Source organism: Neovison vison, chromosome 12 (genome assembly GCF_020171115.1).
Source record: "Neovison vison isolate M4711 chromosome 12, ASM_NN_V1, whole genome shotgun sequence".
Classification (NCBI taxonomy): Eukaryota; Metazoa; Chordata; class Mammalia; order Carnivora; family Mustelidae; genus Neogale; species Neogale vison.
Window position 1 is genome coordinate 129,662,684 of NC_058102.1, and position 15,179 is coordinate 129,677,862.

Sequence of the window (15,179 nt, forward strand, 5' to 3'; positions counted from 1 at the left end):
TCATGATATAGCTCCCCAAACAGGGGCACCATAAAACAAAGAAAAAGAAATCAGAAAGATTGTATTTGCTATTTTAAACAAAGCTTCAAAGTTAACTATCATGGTGCAGATCAGAAACTCTTGGGCTTCTTTACCTTTATTTTATGGTTTATAAGATTTTTGATTTAGGATTATATTTAGGGAGAGAGGTGTGACTCCCATAAGTTTTCCACTGCTGGGTGTGGCTTCTAAAAATCTTAAGCCTTAAGTCTCCCACGAACTAATGCATCTCTTCCTGTAAACCTCAGCTTTCATCCTTCCATGAGAACATTTTCTTCACCAGATTTTACCTGAGCATCACAAGTCATAATGGCCCACAACAAAACATTATATAAAGAAAAGTAAGGTAAAACATACACACACACACACACACACACACACACATACACATCCATACACACAGGCACATCTCTCATTTCTCATTAAGACAGAAATAGGGTTTATCTTGTCTTCTAGGCAATGGTGAATGTATCTTGTGCATTTAATTCTATGACAGAGAACTTGACACATGGAGGGCATACAAATATCATTGCAGAAGGACTGTCAGAGTTATGGAAATGAAAAATACTTTTGTTTTCAAATAACTTTCCCATCTGTTTTGGAAGTTTATCTTCCCTCTACCAACCCATGAGATAGCTTATATGGAGAAAATCAGGTGCAGGAAGATTTTAAACTTGTCCTGAACCATACATTCTCGTTAGGTATGAAGTGAGTGCTCTTGGCTCTCAAACTCTGCATTCTTTTCTCTAGAACATGCTGTAAATCAAATGCCAGACAGTGAATCTGAAGGGAAGAGGGAAAGAATTTGAGATTTTTTTTAACCCTGCAGAAGTGAAATCTAAGAAAAACTCAAAACAACAACAACAAAACCAAAACACCTTACAATTTTCAAGCCCACGTAAGTAACAGGGTTATCGTTTAGTTAGCATGTAGTGCAATTTATGAAACTTGAGGGAAGAATAATACGAAAAGGTATCAATACAGCATGGACAGACCTCAAGGGCATTATGCTTAATGAGATAGGTCATGCAGAGAAAGACAAATATTGTGAGATCTCACCTATATATGGAATCTGAAAACAAAAAGAGAAACAAAAAAACCCAAGCTCATAGAGAACAAAGTGGTAGTTGCCTGAGGGGGTGGGGGCCCAAATAGATGAAGGGGGTCAAAGGGTACAAACTTCCAGCTATTAAAATAAATAAGTCCTGGGGATGTAATATACAGCATGACAACTATAGTTAATCATACTATATTGTGTATTTGAAACTTGCTAAGAGAGGAAATTTTAGAAGTTTTCATCACACACACAATTCTGTAACTGTGTGTGGTGATGGATGTTAGCTAGACATTATGGTGGTCATTTTATTTTACTTTATTTCATAGTATATCAATTTTGAATCTATGTCTGAAACAATGTGTGTCAATTATACCTCAATTTCAAATAAGAAAAGGGAGTAAGAGAAATGCAAGCGATTTAAGGTAAAACATTTGCATAGTTAGAAAATAGTCCAGGGGTCTGAAAGAAATCTGATTGACCTTTAAAGAAAACAGGGCAGAAGACTCATTGTTTCAATTAACTAAGTTACTGAAGTTACAAGCCACCCCCAAATTCCATGACTTAAACAAAGACCATTTTATTTGCTCACAAGTCTTTGGGTTGGGAATTCAGGCAGGGCTCAGTGAGAATGGCTCTTCTCTGCTCCATTCTTGACTGGGGTACCTCAACTGGTGCTAGAGATCCAAGGTGGCCTTATCCACATGTCTTGTTCCCCTCCATGTGTCTCTCCTTCTCTCTCCTTCTCCGTGTGGTATTACATAATTTAGTAGCCTAGCTCAAACATATTTACATGGTGGCTGTCCTCCAAGGGGGTAGAAGGGATCACACAAACATTATTCCACCTATATTCTTTTTTATTTTATTTTATTTTATTTATTTGACAGAGATCACAAGTAGGCAGAGTAGCGGGGGGGGGGGAGCAGGCTCCCTGTGGAGCACAGAGCCTGATGTGGGGCTCGATCCCAGGACCCTGGGAACACGACCTGAGCCGGAGGCAGAGGCTTTAACCCACTGAGCCACCCACGCGCCTCTATTCTGCCTATATTCTATTGGTCAAAGCAAGGCATAGGGCCAGCATGGATTCAAGAGATTGAGAAATAGATCCTGCTCTTGATGGGAGCAGGATCACATTGCAAAACAGATGTGGTTATGCTGAGTTAAAGAAGACTGGCACAAAAGAGTACATTCTGTGTGATTCTATTTATATGAAATTCTAGAAAAGGCAAACTAATCTAGAGTGACAGAAAGCAGCACATCACTGGTTGCCTGGGGCTGGAGGGTGGAGGTTGGCAGCGAAAGGGCGTGAGGGAACCTGTTGGGGTGATAGATATGTCCCGTACCTTGATTGTGGTGGTGTACACATACATAGGTGTATACATTTGTCAAAATGTATGCACTTTATTATGATTATTAGATAAAGTTTTTTAAAGAACAGGAAATAGGAAGTAGGAGGGACTGTTGTGATTATTCTCAGAAATAATCTACTGTACATAAAAACTTTGATCTGAAAGAACATTTGAAGATTATTTGGTTCAGTATCTTTACTTTACAGATAAAGGAAAGTGAGGTCAAGAAAGAGGAACTTGCTAGTTAGTAAAAAAAACCAGAACTGGAACCCAGACTCCTGACCACAGGCTTCCTGTCACTCCTCCCCTCCCACAGCTTCTTAGAAGGTTGGAGAAAAGGATGCCCTGAGCCTGTGTTTTCCTGAGATTCGCTTATATGTGGGTATATATGGAAATGAGGACTGGACTACAAGAGCTGTCATATCCCTTAGTACTCTAAAAGTTTCTAGGGTCCAGTAGTCAGCACGAAAAGTCAAGAGCAAGGGTTCTGTGCTCTGTTTCTAGTTCTGAGACACTATGGACAAGTTCCTGTAACTATTCCATAAGTCGCTGTCTAAAATAAAGGTGGATAGAGCAATATTTATAAATAGAACTGAACACTGCATGTGTGTGGGAGGATTTGGACTGTGTCACAGCACCTGTTGTCTGCCATGCTATCTTTGGATTATCTAAGAGGTTACTGGTGGGAAAGGACAAGGAGAGCTATGGAACTATTGAAACATTATTATTTACTTAGGTTTTTCTAAGTTAACAAGACCACCTTTTAGGCTGAGGTAATAATTATTGATAGCTTTCATAAAGTGCTCCATAGAGTAAGATAGAGTTGAAATAATAATACATAGTTTTGCAACCTATAGTAATATGGAAACATCAAAATACATTTAGAAAATTTGGAAAGTGGACACTGTCAGTTCTCTATGTTTAGTATACTGTCTTTCCCCAGAAAAAAAATGAATTCGAACCTTGTCCAAAGTGTCCCAGACATTTATCAGATGTGTTCATCTGATAATGCCTGGTGTTATTAAGTAATATCCTTCTGATCTTGGGCAGAGAACTATGGACTTCAACTATGGATGGAATCTGGACTTTTTACTTTTTGCTAACATAAAGTCACCTTATTTTTTTATTCTAAAGATTTTATTTATTTACTTGAGAGAGAGAGAGAGAGAGCATGAGAGGGGAGAAGGTCAGAGGGAGAAGCAGACTCCCCGCAGAGCTGGGACCCCGATGTGGGACTGCAACCTGGGACTCAGGGATCATGACCTGAGCCAAAGGCAGTGACCCAACCGACTGAGTCACCTAGGCACCCACAAAATCACCTTTGAAAATAGTTACCAAAACACTAAAAAAAAAAAAAAAGAAAAAAAAAAAAGAATGATTCAACAACAAGGTTTTTTTTTTCCAAAAGAACATCCCTCTGATAGATTTCTGAATTTTGGGGGTTTTTTTTTTGTGTGTGTGTGTGTGTGTGTGTGGTTTTTTTTTTTTTTTTTTTTTTATTTGACAGACAGAGATCACAAGTAGGCAGAGAGGCAGGCAGAGAGAGAGGAAGGAAAGCAGGCTCCCTGCTGAGCAGGGAGCCCGATTCGAGGCTCAATCCCAGAACCCTGGGATCATGACCTGAGCGGAAAGCAGAGGCTTTTTAATCCACTGACCCACCCCGGCACCCCTGAATCTTGGGTTTTTCTTCATTTTAGTTTTAGATGGTTATTATCTCCCCAATTTTCTGATACCTGTATCTTTTTTAAAAAGGTGTTTTATTTATTTATTTTCTTTTAATTCTAGTGTAGTTCACATATAGTGTTATATTAGTTTCAAGTGTACAGTATAGTAATTCATCATACATTACCCTGTGCTCACCAAGATAAGTTTACTCTTAATCCCCTTCACCTATTTTACCCGGTCCCCCCCACCCACCTCCCCTCTGGTAACCATCTGTTTGTTCTTTGTAGTTAAGAATCTGCTTTTTGGTTTGTCTCCCTTTTTTTCCCCCTTTGTTCTCTGTTTTGTTTCTTAAATTCATGTATGAGTGAAATCATATGGTATTTGTCTTTCTCTAACTGGTGTATTTTGCTTAGCATTATATTTTCTAGCTCCAGCCATCTCTAGCGCTAGCCATGTTGTTGCAAATGGCAAGAATTCATTCTTTTTTTAATGACTAAATAATATTCTATTGTGTATATGTATGTGTGTGTGTGTGTGTGTGTGTGTAGTCCATGAGCAGGCAATGCCTTCCCATTTCTTTGCATCTTCTTCAATTTCTTTCAACAATGTTTTCTAATACCTATGTCTTAAAAATTACTATATGGTAAACAACTTATTAAATGAAGGGACACTGCTTTGTGTCTTGAAGTTGTGGTTTCTGTCTCAAAGCTGCTGATTAGAAGGATCCTGTTCTTTCACAAACTTGAAATGTAGTTTCAGAATAACTCTCCCAACCCAACACTAATGCCAGGTGGAAAGTGAGGCATTTATGCAAACAATTCAAACCAAAGATATCTACTCTTGTTTGGATTACCTCAGCTGGGCAGTGCTTTGGTTCTGAATTGATTCCCCTTGGATTAAGTTGGGTTAAAGAGGGAAAAGCAATGGCATATAAGGAAATTAGCCAAGGGCTCTCTCAGAGTTTAACCTTCAGCAATCCTTGAAATTTACCTTGGTTTAAGCCAGATTTTCTCAACCAAAGACCTTTTTAAAAATTACAATTCCAGAGGCACCTGGGTGGCTCAGTCAGTTAAACATCTGCCTTTGGCTCAGGTCATGATCCCAGGGTCCTGGGATCCAGCCACGTGTTGGGCTCTCTGCTGCAGGGAGCCTGCTCCTTCCCTCTCCCCTGCTTGTGCTCTCTCTGTCTCTTTCTCAAATAAATAAATCTTTTTAAAAAAGTTAAACCTCTTTCTCAAATAAATATATAAAATCTTATAAAAAACTTACATTTCCACTCCATGGCTGCCATGTTTTGAAATAGCTGGACTATATAACATGTAGTGTTCATCATTCATATCCTTTGTAGCCTTTACTCAGATATGTGGTGCCCATTTTCTTAAGTTTTTATCAGTAGCATTGGGAAGCCCAAACAGATCTCCAGTCCTACCTCAGGAACTCAGAAACCCAACATGACATGAAACTCACAAGGGGGATGAATCAGGACTCTCACTCAGGTCGAGATCCCTGCCAATCCGGCTCTCACTTTCCACTGTCACTGCTGTCCTTCTGGAACTGATGGTTGTTTTAATTACCTCCTATTCATACCATTGGTGTGGGAGGGATTTACCACCCTAGAGTTTTGGGGAACGCCAAACACCCATCTGACACTGGAGAGATGAGTTTGACAGCAATTTGTTCATCATCTATACTGACAGCCAGGGAGAGGAGGGCACCACATTCAGGGCCGGTCTTCGCTGGGGAACAGAATGAACAACCAGGAGCTGTTGGGGACAGACTTACTTGTAGTCTCAAGAGGGTGGGGTGCCCCTGGCTCCCATGGGAGGAGGTTTTTGACTAGTTTGAATTTCGAGGGCTCGGAGGGAACCGAAACCCAGTAGACAGGGATAAACAGGAGTGGCACCTGATCTGTTTGATAGGGAGGATTGTTTGGCCAGGGCACCTTATCCTCTGGAGCGGAGTGGGGAGGGGAACTTGCATGTAGGCCATTCACAATATCCCAGTTTTCCCTAGATGTCAAGACATAAATAAGAGTGGGCCTTAAACCACAATAGTAAAGTCAGGACATTATTTCTAGATCACTATCTGTAATACCCTCTGATAACCAGAAGAAAAAAAAAAAGAGTGAGACAAAGGATGCAGGCCACACCTTTCTAGTTAATACTTTCAATTAGTCACATAGCAAATGTTTACTGAATATCTTTGTGTGCCTAGGCTAGGCATGGAGACTAACAGGTGAATGGAACGTGGTCCCGATACTGAAAGAGGCAAATGGAACAGAAATGGAGGTTCTAAGCAGATAGTCACAGTGAAGAGTGGTGGGCAGAGAAGCAGAGAAACAAAGATCTGTACACATGCTGTGCGAGCACTGGGATGGGAGCAGTTCTTCCAGCCTGGGCACAGTGGAAGGCTCCATAAGGACAAGGGGCAGTGGCCCCTCAGCTGGCCTTAAAGGATGAGTAGGAGTGGGCCAGTCAGAGAGGGGAGAGATGGGAGCATTATATGAAAGCGATCAGCATAACCAAAGGTGGAAGTGATCACAATGGGTCAAAATAAAATAAGATAAAAACAGAGAAGGAGGCAAACCATAAGAGACTCTTAACTGTAGAGAACAAACTGAGGGTTGCTGGAGGCGAGGAGGGTGGGGGCAGTGGGCTAAATGGGTGACGGGCATTAAGGAGGGCACTCGTCATGAACATTGGGTGTTAAACATAAGTGATCAATCACTAAATTCTACTCCTAAAACTAATCCTACACTCTATGTTAAATAACTCGAATGTAGATAAAATCTTTAAAAATTTAAAAAAAATGAAAGATAAGAAAATAATGGAAAAAAATAAAATGTCAGGTAGTCCAGCGGGGGTTGGAGATAGGGGATCCTATGTGGTTAGCACAGGAATCGGGGTGGGGATTGACACCGTGTCAGAGAGGGCACCCTGGGATAATCAGGAAATTTGTGCCAGGAAGGCTGCCCTCGGAGATTTCTGCTTCTCTTACCCCTACCTCCTACATTTGCCTCCAGTTCTTTCTACTCCAGGCATCTTCTCATATTGGCAGAATCAGACTCTGTCCTTCTATTAATGCAGGCGTGGGTGAAGGAAGGAGGAGGGGGAGATGAGAGATGAGAGGAGATGAGAACAGAGTGCTAAGGGGGCTGAGGAAATGACAAGAATAAACTTGACTCACTTGACCTTCTTCCCAAAGGCTGTCTCAGAACACATGTGTAGAATCTTATGCCCGTCACTGAACCTGCCAAAGGCCGCAGCCACAGGCCAAGGCTAGCTGGGCACTACCCAGAGTTCATCATGAGTGCTCAGATCCCCTGACCTTTTATCTCCTCTTACTCCTTCTCTGTTGCTCTTGAATCATCTCCATACACTGCCTCTGCTCCCCTTGGGCAAGACCATCCACTCTATAGAAGCCACAAACTTCTCTAGACACTGAGAAGGAAGGAACTAGCAACTGGTTTTCCTGACGTAGAAATAGGGGAGAGTGAGCTAAAGATACTTTATGTAGTTCGGGAACAGTGCCATCAGTTTTCCTACCTTAGGTAGATCTTTGAACTGTACTTATTTTCTTATATAATTTTCTGCCTTAACCTGTGCTGATCTCTTAGATTAGACATTGCTTCTTCCTCTCTTCCTATGTTCTTTTTTTTTAAATTTATTTTTTATTTATTTTCGGCATAACAGTATTCATTATTTTTTCACCACCCCCAGTGCTCCATGCAATCCGTGCTCTCTATAATACCCACCATCTGGTACCCCGACCTCCCACCCCCTGCCCCTTCAAAACCCTCAGATTGTTTTTCAGAGTCCATAGTCTCTCATGGTTCACCTCCCCTTCCAATTTCCCCCAACTCCCTTCTCCTCTCTATCTTCCTATGTTCTTATCTGGAAAACTCCTAACCGTCTTTCCAAAACCTAGTTCGAAAGACACCTCCTCAGAGAAGCCTCCCTTGATAAGTTAATTTCTACCTCTTTGGGGCTTCTTTAGCAGTTATCTTAAAAACACTGAACACATTGATTAAAATTCTGTTTGCATGCATTTTCTTCACTCTTACCTAAATTCCTGAGGCATCTTTGTTTCCATAGCAGCCCTCAATGGCAGACACATAGTAGGTATTCAGTAACACTTGAATGAATGAAAAGGGATGAAAGCCAAAGAAAACACTTAAAAAATTATACATATGGATCAAGCTTCCAACTACCAATTTACAGAAAACAGTACAGAAAAAAAGCTAAATGCCACCCAAGGATACAATCAGAAAAACCTTGAGAGAGGAAACTTTAGGACAAACAACATAGTTTATTGAAAAATAAATTGCAAGGGTGTAAAAGAAGGATGGAGGAGGACCTATAATTTAAAAGAGACTTAGAAGATCTATCAGTCAACTGCGAAGCAAGGACTTTATTTGGATCTTGATTTTTAAAAATATTAAATTATGACATGTATGAGATTTTGGAAATTTGATCATTGACTAGATATTTGGTGACTTTAAGGGCTGATTATTGTTTTAGATGGGAGAATAGTGTTGTGTTTATTTGGAAACAGAGTAGACTGTACTTTAGAAATAAGTACTGAAATATTTATAGATGAGATTATATAATGTCTGGAATTTGCTTCAAAATATTATAGGTGGGAGGAAGTGGACGGGAGTGTGAATGGGGCAGGGTTGGCCTTGGGGTTGGTGGTTGCAGAGGTTGAGCAATGGGCACAGAAAGAATCAACATATACATATTTTAGTGTAAGCTTGAAATGTTTATAGCATTGTTTACAAAAAATAGAAAGTTTTTTTTTTAAAAAAACCTTATGTTTCACGTCACATTTTATGGTACAATAACTATTTTATTTATTTATTTATTTACTTACTTATTTACTTACTTATTTATTTAGAGAGCCAGGGGAGGGGCAGAGAGAATCTCAGGCAGATGAGGCACTGATCATGGAGTGAGGAGCCCCTAACCTGAGTTGAAATCAAGAGTACGATGCTTGGGGCACCTGGGTGGCTCAGTGGGTTAAGCCGCTGCCTTCGGCTCAGGTCATGATCTCAGGGTCCTGGGATCGAGTCCCGCATTGGGCTCCCTGCTCAGCAGGGAGCCTGCTTCCCTCTCTCTCTCTCTCTCTCTCTCTCTCTGCCTGCCTCTCTGTCTACTGTGATCTCTCTCTGTTAAATAAATAAATAAAATCTTTAAAAAAAAAAAAAGAGTACGATGCTTAACCAGCTGAGCCATGCAGGTGTCTCATATGGTACAATAACTATTTTAATAACAGAATTAAAATGATTACTTCTCATCTCAGTGTGAAAAGTTTTCAAATGTCGTGTGTGCATATGTGTGGTTTTATTATTTATCTGTGCTAGAACATTTTCCAAAGGAACATCTTTATTTAAAAAATAAATAAGGGGCACCTGGGCGGCTCAGTTGGTTAAGCATCTGACCCTTGGTTTTGGCTCAGCTCTTGATCTCATGGGTTGTAAGATTGTGGCCCACATGAGGCTCTGTGCTCAGCGGAGTCTCCTTATGATTCTCGCTCCCTCTTCCTCTTTCCCTTCCCTACCCCTTTCAAATAAATAAATCTTTAAAAAATTAAAAATTAAGTAAAACCAATTAGAAAATAGTCTTTATATTTAGACATTCACTCTTTTAGCCAATTTGTAGGCGCACACATTTCTTCAAAGAGCTATCTGTAGTGGTAACTAGCTTAATCTATCAACTAGTAAGCTGAAGCATTTTTAGTATTACTACCATTTGCAGACAGCTTTTAGTTGCCAAGCAAATTTGGGAAAAAGTTTTCTGAGCAGAGTCACCAACAACATTAACAATAAGTAGATTTTGAAGTTTGCTCACTTCCACAAAGTCCAAAGTTCCATGAGTTAAACAGTGAGTTTCCAAGGGTGCTTATCACTGTGGTTAAACAAGGCGTGGTGATACCCTTGAGAGCAGTGCTTTTGAGAAAACATAAACTTCATTTAATCAGTTTGTACAATATTGGTTACTTAGAATCTTTTATTATCTGTATCTTCAACTTAACATTGCCCTAGATGATTTTTATGATAAATATCTTCTTCTTTTTTTTTTTTAAAGATTTTATTTATTTATTTGACAAAGAGAGAGATGACAAGTAGGTAGAGATGCAGTTAGAGAGAGAGGAGGAAGCAGGCTCCCTGCTGAGCAAAGAGCCTGATACAGGGCTCGATCTCAGGACCCTGGGATCATGACGTGAGGGGAAGGCAGAGGCTTTAACCCACTGAGCCACCCACGTGCCCCATATGATAAATATCGTCTGAAGTTTAAGGAGTATGTATCAAAACTTGTATTTTCTTTTGTTAGTCTTGCCCAGCGTAATCTGAGGATGAGGCTCATTATCCTGAACCACCCCCAGCCCAGAACTCTCATCCTGTGACATGTGGACACTGAATCAGTTGGTCCTTGGAACTGATGGTTGCCATTGAATGTGCGCATTTAATTGATATAGCAATGTTATATGTAAAAATTTAATTAAAATATTTATGTTTAATGAAAAATATTTCTTTTAAATGTATCTTGAGATTTTTTTTAAAGGTGTGTGTGTGAGTGTTGCTGTATAACTGGAAGTAGGGATGGAGGTTAAGAAACAACCCTTATTGAAAGTCTACGATGCCAGCTAACATGCTAAGTGCTTTTCAGATATGGTTTCATTTACTCCTCCCAATTGACAGTCAAGAAGAATTTTACTATTTCCACTTGAAGACAAGGAAGGTAAAGCTCAGAAAAGATAAGGAACTTGGCCAAGGTCACAGAACTTGTAAGCAGTGGAGCAGGGAGGGGAATGTTTCTTACCTTGGTTTATACTCTTTTCCCCTGTGCTCTGTTTATTTATTTTCACCTCAAGATTGTGAGCCTCTCAAGAACAGTATTTCATTAATCTTTGGGACTTCATGGTTTCTTGATGCAAGTGGATGTTTAATAAATATTTCTTAGATAATCTCAGCAAATCATTCAAGTGTCAGAGTCATACAGCCATAACCTCCTTAGGCCTGGAGTTTAAGGTGATTTGCCCATATTTCCCAAGCCTACTTTTGGGCTTGGCTATGTACAATTATCCAATAACCACTTAGGAAAAATATTTGAGAACACAGCTGAAGGCATAAAGCTATATGAAGAAAAAGTGGGGAAAGGAATAATGCCAGAGGCCAAGTTCAAGCTTGAGAAAAAGTGATCTAAATTCGGAAAATGACAAACCAACCAGAAAGGTTGATGCAGCTTGGGCTTCACTATTCATTCAGTCCTGCTTCAGAACAAGTAGAGAAATTAACAACCCACAGAAGAAAATTTCTAGAACACTGAGACTACATCAAAAAACCTGAGGTTCTGGAAGACTGAATTTTCAGAGATAAAAACACAACCAGACCATTCATTGAACTCCCTTCCCTCAACCCACAGCTGTCTGCCTGACTTTTTCTGGCCATAAAGGAGTATTTCCCTGGTGTGACCTCATCCAGTATCAGTGCAACCTCACCAGAAATGAGGCATCTAGGGGCCCCTGGGTGGCTTAGTCATTAAGCGTCTGCCTTCAGCTCTGGTCATGATCCCAGAGTTCTGAGATTGGGCCCCACATCAGGCTCCTTGGCAGGAAGTCTGCTTCTCCCTCTCCTTCTCCCATTCCCCCTGCTGTGTTCCCCCTTTCGCTGTCTCTCTATATAAATAAATAAACTCTTAAAAAAAAAAAAAGAAATGACCCATCTAATTCAAACTGCCTTATGATTTGACAAGCACGATAGTTAATTTTATGTGTCAACTTGACTAGGCCATAGGGTGCCCAGATATTTGGTTAAACATTTTGGATGTGTCTGTGAGGGTGTTTTAGATTAGCATTTGAATCTATAGACTGGATAAAGCAAATGGCCTTCCCCAGTATGAGTGCGCCTCATCCAATCCACTGACGGCCTGAATAGAACAAAAAGGCAGGGGAAGAAAGAATTCTCTGTTTTTGAGCTGTGACATTGGTCTTTTCTTCTTGCCTTCAGATTTGGAATCAGACCGGAACTACACCATTGGCTTTCCTGGGTGCCCCACTTGCAGACTGTGGATCTTGGGGCTTTTCAACCTGCCTAATTTTGTGAGTCAATTAGTTATGACGAATCTCGACCCCCGCCCCCCACCATCTTGCCATCTCTGTCTCTGTCTCTTTCTCTATATATTCTATGGGTTCTATTTTTTGGAGAACCCAGACTAATACGCCAGGTGAGATGTTAAATAACAGCTAATAATATTATCATATATCACTTATTATGTGTATGTTCAATGTTTGCTAGGGGCAGTATTAAATATTTCACACAAGTTATCTAATTTAATCCTCTGAGAACCAACTGAAGACACTAAGGCTCAGGAAGCTATGATTTTGCAGATAGAAGTTTCAAAAACTCATCTGTTGAACTCTGAACCTCCGTTGTGTTCTCAGAGGTGTTATGCCAGGAAAGGATGGCCAGGAGTGTCAGGAAAGTAGATTTGTGTTTAATGACTTCTTGTGGCAAAAGTCTGTAAGTATTCAGAGTTACCGAGGAGCAGTATCCTAGAAATGTAGAGAAAACCATGAAGGCCACAGAGGGGCCCAGCAATGCAGGGCTAGCCCAAGACGCCCAAGGGAATCTTCAGCAGAAACCTAGTATTTAGCATTCAAAACACAAAGCCAAAAAGTAAACTCACTTTAATTGAGAGTCTGAATTTTCAGAGAAAGGAAACTCACTTTTAAGGAGGTGGAAAGTGAGTAGGTGAAACCATTGGAAATTTTGCCTCACTGTTTCTAGCACCTGCTCTTCTACGCCTAGACACAGAGCACCTTCCTGTTTCACTTCCTCCCTGATCCAGTTGGCTGTACCCAGCATGGTTGGCTGCCAGAGACCCCCTTCCAAGGCATCAAGGTTTCTTATTGTAGACTGTGTGAGGGCAGGTCCAGGGTTCCTGACAAGGCTCCAATGTGGGAGCTGCTAAGCAAATATTTGTGAACTGTCCCAGGGATTAGAGTGCATGATGCTACGGGAACATCCTCAGTGAGAACTAGGGCTGTTTCCAGAATCTTCTCTTTCTCCTCTTGCCAAAGGAGCTCAGCCAGGAATGCGTGGGGACTGTGGTGGCTATGATGTCATGCTAGTCCCTTCCGCACTTCTCCTGCAGACAGACCGACCTGGCCTACGAGGCCAGGTACAAGGAGAGGCTTAGCCTTCCCCAGTGTCATCATTCGTAAGATTATTTATTTTTACTTTCCTTAAAATGTTCCGTGGGAGAATGGCTAGAATGAGAAAGGTGTATAATATCAAGGGTTGGTGAGGATGTGGAGCAACTGGAATGATCATACTTTACATACTCTGGTAGGAGGGTAAAGGAGTGCAACCACTTTGGAAAATTGGGAACATCTACTTTTTTTTTTTATTAAGATTTTTACTTTATTTATTTGACAAACATTGATCACAAGTAGGCAGAGAGGCAGGCAGAGAGAGAGAGAGGAGGAAGCAGGTTCCCAGCCGAACAGAGAGCCCGATGCAGGGCTCAATCCCAGGACCCTGGGATCATGACCTGAGCTGAAGGCAGAGGCTTTAACCCACTGAGCCACCCAGGCACCCCTGGGAACATCTACTTAAAGCCAAACACATAAAGCTCTATACCCAGCTATTCCCCCCCCCCCAGGCGTATAGCCTACACGAAAGTGTGGATGTGTACTAGAATCCTCACAGCAGTATGCTCTATTTGTCCCAGACTAGAAGCAGTCACAATGTCTATCTACAGAAGAATGGGTAAGAACTCATGGCAAATTGATACAAGGGGATACTACACAGCAGCGACAGGAAACCTTAGCTGTGTGCAACAGGATACATGAACCTGACGTCACAGGGTGGGCGAAGAAGTGAGGCACAAGAGAGGCCACACCATATGATTCCATTTGTATCAAAGTAGATGCTTCTATTAAAATACAAGAACAGGGGCGCCCTGAGTGGCTCAGTGGGTTAAAGCCTCTGCCTTCGGCTCAGGTCATGTTCTCAGGGTCCTAGGATCAAGCCCCATATCGGGCTCTCTGCTAGGTGGGGAGCCTGCTTCCCTTCCTCTTTCTTCCCCTTACCTCTCTGCTGACTTGTGATCTCTGTCTGTCAAATGAATAAATAAAATCTTTAAAAAAATAAATAAAATACAAGAACATTCTCTAAAGGTAGGCTAGCCTGTGGTATTAAAAATCAGGACGGGAGTTAAGTGAGGGCAGGACTGGGCGTGGCAGGGCCCTGTGGTATTGGTAACGTTCTGCTTCTTGATAAAGCTGTTCATTACACGGGTTTGTATTCTTGGTGGAAATTCATCAGGCTGTGCACTTAATGATCAGTCTCCTCTTTTGTATGTATGTTACAGATGAATACAATTTACCAAAAAAATGCAGAGAGTGAAATTTCTCTTAAAGAAAGTCTTTAAAATCACGAGTTAACTCTAACATTGTTTCTTTACCAGAAGAAGTGAACTAAATTCCGAAATCTTGTAGCACTTATAATATGCAAATATCATGATGCTTTTCTGTGTTATCGGAAATGATCAGTCTCAAAGTTTTTCTGTAGAACAGTAGTTTATGGTTCAGAAAGGAACCTATTGGCTAGCATTTTTGTAGGCCGCATTTAGTGAGAAGCATATGAGTCTCATCAGCCTGAAACTACTTTTAAGGTTTTACTTCCTTAGAATAAAACTGATTGCCACTTTGTTAAGGGACAGTAAACAGGGGCGCCTGAGTGGCTCAGTTGTTATGTGTCTGTCTTCAGCTCAGATCATGATCCCAGGCTCCTGGGATCGAGTCCTGCATTGGGTTCCCCACTCAGCGGAAAGCCTGTTTTCTCTCTCTTCCACTCTCCCTGCTTGTGTTCCCTCGTTCGCTGTCTCTCTGTTAAATAAAAAGAAAGAAAGAAACAGTAAATAGGCCAGTTTCTAAAGGCAAATAACTGATAACTTTTCATCTTTCAGTTTCCTAATAAAACATGGGAAGTTGAAGAATTCCTGACATCAGAGTGAAATTGTAACACACAACTTCTTAAAACCACAAGTAAACTGACACCAAAAGTG